An 8,407-nucleotide genomic window follows, 5' to 3' on the forward strand; every position below is an offset into this window, starting at 1 on the left:
AATACTGTGGTGCCGATTGAGTCTCCAGCAAATACAATTCCACTCACCAATAAATTCTCCTTCAACATATCCATTTTGGAATCTGAAGTCTTTTTGTCGAACAGCCGTGACGTTCGTATCAATCCAGGAGTGACCTCGCTGACCGAAATGCTCATTTCTGAACATTGCCATTTTCGATATCACGTCTGCGTCCGTTTCTCCTGTCGTGTGGAGGCCTGTTTATCTCGGGCAGACAGGAGAAAGGCATTGTTGACAAGCGATGGCACAGATCGTGTCGGAAGATGAACTATGGAAGGAGCCTTTTGTGGGAAAAGCCAACCCGATGAGAGCCTGTCATACAATTTCCTGAACAGATAGGGAGGCAGAATTGACATCTGGGCTAGTTGCAGAAAGAGAATTCCTTGCGGTCCTATCAAACTGCTGGGTCTGGCCTAGTTCCCTCACCACATCATTTGGGCACAGACCAAACTCTCAGGCTGTGCCAGCCAGCCCATCGGCCAGCTCCCACACGGCCAGCTCTAACAAAGATAAACACATTCGGTTGAGGAACACGTCCAGGAAGGGCTGATATCTCAGTGAACCAGGGCTCTATTACAGTACACCATTTGCAGATTCAAATTTCCCTTATTCGTGGACTCAAAGTGCAATTCAGTGTAGAATTCAGGGCTGTTTTTGTAGCAGGAACTCCTTAGCATATTAGGCTACACTAGGGTTGCCAAGTCCCCTGCAGCCTCCAATACCATCGGGTTTTTCTCCCAAATTGCCAGAGCATCCAGGAAAACCATAGAGTTTTCCCAGACACTCCTAGAGCGGCCAGCGCACAATGTCGCCGGCACAATGACATCACTTCCAAGTGATGTCATCGCACCGGCAACGTTGGGGGAGGATCCCCCCACTGACCCAATATAAGCCAGCAGGTTGGGAACTTCCAGGGCAGGAGAACCCCCGCCCAGCCCAGGAATTTGGCAGCCTTAGGCTACACACATTTGATGTAGCCAATCCTCCAAGAGTTTACAGGGCTCTTAGTACAGGGCCTACTGTAAGCTCCAGGAGGATTGGCTACATCAGGGGGTGTGGCCTAATATGCAAAGGAGCTCCTGTTACCAAAAAAAAGCGCCCTGCATAGCTCAATCTTAATCATATCTTGGAAGCTTAGCAGGTTCAATATTTGGATGGGGAACCGCATAGGAACACTCTGCAGAGGGAGGCCATGGGAAGCCACCTCTGCTTCTCACTTGCTGTTTCTGTAGCAGGAACTCCTTTGTATATTTGGCCACATCCTCCTGAAGTAGCCAATCCTCCAAGAGCTTTGCTGTGACAGCTTGCATGAGATCAGCCATAAACCTCAGGAATGGCCAAATGCAAGTTTTGCCAGCTGGCTCCATGGACCTGAACGGCCCAGGCTAGCCTGATCTCATCAGATATAGGAAGCTCAACGGGGTTGGCCCTGGTCCACCGTAGTTGGATAGGACACCTCCAAGGAATACCAGGATTGTGATGCAGAGGCAGGCAATAGCAAACCACCTCTGGACATGTCTCGCCTTGAAAATCCTACAGGGTTGCCATAAGTTCACTGCAACTTGACGGTACTTTCCACCACCAGCTCCACTGTGGCTTGTAGTCCTAAGTGCAGAAAGAGACACGTGAGCCTGTCTTCAGCAAACTATCATGATGGTACAGATGATAAGGTACTTGGGTCTTACATCCAGAATTCTTGATTCAAGACCCACCGAGGAGGAGGAGAAGAAGATAATGATTATGATATTGGATTTATGCCCCACCCTCCACTCCAAGTCGCAGAGTCTCAGAGCGGCTCACAATTTCCTTTATCTTCCTCCTCCACAACAGGCACCCTGTGAAGTGGGGCTGAGATAGCTCTTCCAGAAGTTGCCCTTTTAGGGAAAGCTCTGCGGGAGCTATAGCTGACCCAAGGCCATTCCAGCAGCTGCAAGTGGAGGCGCGGGGAATGAAACCCGGTTCTCCCAGATAAGAATCCATGCACTTAACCACTACACCAAACATATACACCTCCTATACATAGCAGAAGTCAAGCTTGACCCTCCCAACTGTGTGAGCATTGGCCACTAAGCATATGTGATCATGTATGTGCCGAGTGTTTGCACAAACATGCAATTCACCCTCAATCCACAATCCTTCACCTTCCACCAAGTGGTAACAGGTATCAGGCAAATTACATACATATGTATGCACAAACCTGACACCACCCCAGAGAAAAGGCTGACTGTTAGAAAAGAGCGTTATGCACCACTCAAGGGAAACAAGCTTATGATAAGGATGGCCATGCATAATACATTCGCAGACACGACCACAACTGGCAAGAGGATCCATTTGCTTCCTGCAAGAACCGACATCTTTGTCGATCTGACAGCTCACCACTAGAGACATGTTTAATTCATGCTTGCACGGTCCCCTTGCGCACAAGGAGTATTTAGATGTGTCGTCGGTAATTAACGTCATACTGGCAATTCGGAAGGCCCTTTTCCCATCGGCTCTTGAACTCCCCTTCTTTTCGGAGTTCCGCAATCCCTGTTTTCATAACAAAAGCCTGAGTGGAGATTAGAAAGCATCTCAGCAGGAGAGCTTGTTGAGCACCAGTTACGATCAGGAGACTACCTGTGTCTACTCCAAGTAAAACATTGCAGGTGGGAAAATCAGAAGTACTCGGAACATAAGATGAGCCCTGCTGGATCAAACCACCAGTCCGTGTAGTCTAGCATGGGGAGGGGTCGTGGCTCAGTGGTAGGGTTGCCAAGTCCAATTCAAGAAATATCTGGGGACTTTGGGAGTGGAGCCAGGAGACTTTGGGGGTGGAGCCAGGAGACACTGGGATGGAGCCAGGAACAAGGGTGTGACAAGCATAATTGAACTCCAAGAGAGTTCTGGCCATCACATTTAAAGGGACAGCACACCTTTTTAAATGTCTTCCTTTCATAGGAAATAATGGATAGGGGCACCTTCTTTTGGGGCTCATAGAATTGGACCCCCTGGTCCAATCGTTTTGAAATTTGGGGAGTACTTTGGGGAGAGGCACTAGATACTATATGGAAAATTTGGTGCCTCTACCTCAAAAACAGCTCCCCCAGAGCCCCCGAAATCTCCAGATCAATTCCCCATTATACCCTATGAGAATCGATCTCCACATAGGGAATAATGAAGTGCTCAGCAGACGTTTCCCTCCCCTTTCCCTCCCCCCCCCCCCCCGCAACCCCATTTCTGGCAACTCTGAAGCGAGAGACTGGCCTCTCTACTCACGAGTTGCTGCCAACTTCTTCACAGCAACACAGGGACACCATTCCAAGAGGAAGCCTTTCAATCGGAGACTGAAGCCTCTGGAGGTAGAAAGGCACATGGTCCTCTGGGGGCGGGGCTTCCCCCCGCCAGCCAGCTGACTGGGGCCGGGAAGGAGTCTGGGAAAGCGGAAAAACCCCCACTGGGACCTGGGGATTGGCAAGCCTACTCAGTGGTAGAACATCTGCTTGGCATGGAGAGGGTCCCAAGTTCAATCCCCATGGCCTCCAACTCCAAAGATCAGATAGCAGGTGCTGAGAAAGACCTGCACCTGAGACCCTGGAGAGCTACTGCCTGACAGAAGAGAAAATGTTAACCCTGATGGATCAATGGTTCAGTATAAGGCAGATTTAAGGAAGAGGAAATTGCATCAAGATTTTGTTCAACAGAGAATTAAAAGGGGACTTCAGGGTATGTGTCACATGCAGTGGATCAGGGAGGGCCTTCTACTGGCTGCCATCACTCTGGCAAGGGGCTGTTTGGGAGGGCCTGAGTACCCACCCAACCCCTGTCTTCCTTCTCAGCAAGAACTTTTTATCTGTGACCAAAGAGGTGCGCAGACCCAGGCTGTATAACAACAAGTTTATTGTAAGTGCTCAAGAACAACAAGTGGTTTTAATTATTAGTGCAATAGTGAAAGTGGGAAAAAAACCCTGTAAAGGTGATGCAAAGAAAATAAAAGCCCTGGTGCGACTAGCTATACGGTATATGCTCCCTTCCTTCTGATTCTGATTTACCATTTCTTGGATGGGGGAACTCTCCTGACTGCAGCCTTTTCTCCAGTCCAGCCTTTCCAGAAAGAAAACACTTCCCCTTCTCTAGCTTGGCCTTTTATTTTCTTCCTCCCAAGTCCCACCCCTCTTGGGCAACCCTACACGCCTCTGGTCCCCACTGGGCAAGTTTTCCCTCCAAAACTGCTGCCCACCCAATCAGAGGGACAGAAGGGATCGTAGGAAATGCAGACCCTCCAGCCACTCCACCACAGGCCTCCCCACACTAAGCCTAGGATCATGACAGCATGGGTGAAAAATTGGAAATAATTCCCCACTTAAGGTCCATATGTAGGAGGAGGAAGAAGAAGAAGAAGAAGAAGAAGAAGAAGAAGAAGAAGATGATGATGATGATGATGATGATATTGGATTTATATCCCGCCCTATACTCAGAGTGGTCACAATCTCCTTTATCTCCCCCCCCCCACACAACAGACACTGTGAGGTAGGTGGGGCTGAGAGAGCTCTTACAGCAGCTGCCCTTTCAAGGACAACTCCTACGCAAGCTATGGTTGACCCAAGGCCATTCCAGCAGCTGCAAGTGGAGGAGTGGGGAATCAAACCTGGTTCTCCCAAATAACCAGTACACATGTTACAGGCTGTTACAGGGTGTTATAAATGTCACACAACATGAGTTGCTCTATCCAAAATAGAGTTCTTTGCATAACACCCACTGTTGTGTTCCAGTGAACTGGGTTCAGAATGTGGCAGTCACAGAAGCACATTTTCCAGCCTCCTGCAATCACTTTGGTCATAGCAGAATCCCCCACATGAGTGACTCCCCATAAACTCTTGGATCGGGTTGCACAGAGAAGCTTATTGCTTTGGGGGTCAAAGCCCCGATTATACCTTTGTAAAAAGGTCATCTGTGTTTCCAGTGCCACAAGGAAATGCATAACATGAGCCAAAATGGAGCCAAACAGCCGCAGAGCGTTAATGCACCTCAAAATAGCTAGATGCCGCTCGATACTGTCAAACACTAGCAAGCTTCGCTTGACTGGTGCTGCCAGTCGCGACGTGTTCTTTGTGGGGGTTTTTGCCCCTTACAAGTCTCTAAATATCAACGCCGGAGAGAAGGTTTTGAAAAATGTGAGTGGAAAGATGCTTCAAGCCTCAAAGGTGAGAAATATGACCCTCCCCTAGACAACACAGGCAGCACCATTAAAATACTTTGCCGACACTGGCTAAGGTCTTCAAAAACATGCCTCCCCCCCCCCGCCCCCATTCCAGGATGTCACTGCTTACAGACTGGTCATGCAAAAGAAGAAGACGACTGCAGATTTTACTCCGCCCTTCTCTCTTAATCAGAGACTCCGAGTGGCTTATAATCTCCTACATCTTCTCCCCCCACAACAGACACCCTGTGAGGTGGCTGAGGCTGAGAGGACTCTCACAGCAGCTACCCTTTCAAGAACAACTCCTACGAGAGGTATGGCTGACCCAAGGCCATTGAGCTGGCAGTGCTGCAAGAAAAATGTTGGGAGGAGAAATAATGCAGATATCCATAGTTTCAATGGGAAGGCTAAAGAGAGCACCGCTGTATGCTAGCCATGCCAAGCTTGTTAATTCTAGAGGCATTTGATGGGATCAAATGAGAACGTTGACAGCAGAAAATGAGTTGATCTGTTCTCTGATGTGGGGATGTGATAAAACAATCCTATTGTTGCATCTCATCTCCAGCCTCATAATTCAGCCCAATATACTCTTCCCTGGCAGGGCTGCCAGCCTCCAGGTGGCAAGCAGTGCTTCCTCTAAGCTGAGTTAGTGTGAGCTAGCTCACAGTTTTTTAGCCTCTGGCTCACGCATTTCTATCTTAGCTCAGGAAAAATGGCCCTAGAGCAAATTAAGTTATGCAGTAGCTCATAACTTTAATGACAGTAGCTCACACAGTAGAATTTTTGACTACTAACAAGATGCCACAGCTTAGAGAGAGTATTGGTGGCTAGTAGTCAAAACAAAGAACCACAGCATGGAGAATACAAATCAGGAATACACCGGTTCAGACACAACAAGAAATAATGTAGTAATTGCCAGTCGTTTGTGTGTGTGTATATGTGTGTGTGTATACACACACACATATACACACACACACGCACATATATATATATATATATATATATATATATATATATATATATATATATATACACACACACACACATGGAGAATACAAATCAGGAATACACCGGTTCAGACACAACAAGAAATAATTTAGTATACACACACACATGCACATATATACACACACACACACACGGAGAATACAAATCAGGAATACACCGGTTCAGGCACAACAAGAAATAATTTAGTATACACACACACATGCACATATATACACACACACACGGAGAATACAAATCAGGAATACACCGGTTCAGACACAACAAGAAATAATGTAGTAATTGCCAGTCGTTTGTGTGTGTGTATATGTGTGTGTGTGTATACACACACACATATACACACACACACGCACATATATATATATATATACACACACACATGGAGAATACAAATCAGGAATACACCGGTTCAGACACAACAAGAAATAATTTAGTATACACACACACATATACACTAGGGTTGCCAAGTCCAATTCAAGAAATATCTAGGGACTTTGGGGGTGGGGTCAGGAGACTTTGGGGGTGGAACCAGGAGACATTGGGGGCGGAGCCAGGAGCACGGGTGTGACAAGCAGAATTGAACTCCAAGGGAGTTCTGGCCATCACATTTAAAGGGACAGCACACCTTTTAAAATGCCTTCCTGCCATAGAAAATAATGAAGGATAGGGGCACCTTCTTTTGGGGCTCGTAGAATTGGACCCCCTGGTCCAATACTTTTGAAACTTGGGGGGCATTTTGGGAAGAGGTACTAGATGCTATACTGAAAATTTGGCACCTCTACCTCAAAAAACAGCCCCCCCAGAGCCCCCGATACCCACGGATCAATTCCCCATCATTCCTTATGGGAATTGTTCATGGAGGTGCATAATGGCTGTGGGGGTGGGGCTTCCCCCACTGGCCAGCTGGCTGGGGGAGGGGGGAAGCCTGTAAAACCGGGGGATCCCCCACTGGGACCTGGGGATTGGGAAGCCTAATATACACACACACACACACATGCACATATATACACACACACACGGAGAATACAAATCAGGAATACACCGGTTCAGGCACAACAAGAAATAATTTAGTATACACACATGCACATATATACACACACACACGGAGAATACAAATCAGGAATACACCGGTTCAGGCACAACAAGAAATAATTTAGTATACACACACACATACACACACACACACACACATGCACATATATATATACACACACACACACACACACGGAGAATACAAATCAGGAATACACCGGTTCAGACACAACAAGAAATAATTTAGTAATTGCCAGTCGTTTGTGTGTGTGTATATGTGTGTGTGTATACACACACACATATACACACACACACGCATATATATATATATATATATATATATATATATATATATATATATATATATATATATACACACACACACACATGGAGAATACAAATCAGGAATACACCGGTTCAGACACAACAAGAAATAATTTAGTATACACACACATGCACATATATACACACACACACGGAGAATACAAATCAGGAATACACCGGGTCAGGCACAACAAGAAATAATTTAGTATACACACACACACACATGCACATATATACACACACACACGGAGAATACAAATCAGGAATACACCGGTTCAGGCACAACAAGAAATAATTTAGTAATTGCTAGTCGTTTGTGTGTATGTATACATACACACACACATATACAACGTACAAATTCTAAATATAACGTATGGACAATGGTAGCTCGACTCCAAAAAGCTTTCCCTGTATAATCATTGTAGGCTTCGGCTACTGGTGAATGTTTGCAGTGATTCCCATACAAACACAAGTTCTTGCAAATGAAACTGTAAGTTCCCCATTCCAAATGTGATATAGGTATAGGTGGAACTCTCTGTCTGGGGCAAGTGATGATCTGTATTCTTGGTGTTTGGGAGAGCAACAGTGGGAGGACTTCTAGTGTCCTGGCCCCACTGGTGAACTTCCTGATAGCACCTGTTTGTTTTTTGTGGGGTTTTTTGCCATTGTGTGACAGAGTATTGGACTGGATGGGCCATTGGCCTGATCCAACATGGCTTCTCTTATGTTCTTATTTTGTAAGCTTTTTGGAGTCCAATTTGGTCCCACTTCAAAGTCATAGCAACAAACAAGACTATAATTTTTTTGGATTCAATTTATTCATCCTTGGACCTGAGGAAGATTTGAAACGGT

The sequence above is a fragment of the Heteronotia binoei genome, chromosome 14, assembly GCF_032191835.1.
Source record: "Heteronotia binoei isolate CCM8104 ecotype False Entrance Well chromosome 14, APGP_CSIRO_Hbin_v1, whole genome shotgun sequence".
Taxonomy (NCBI): Eukaryota; Metazoa; Chordata; class Lepidosauria; order Squamata; family Gekkonidae; genus Heteronotia; species Heteronotia binoei.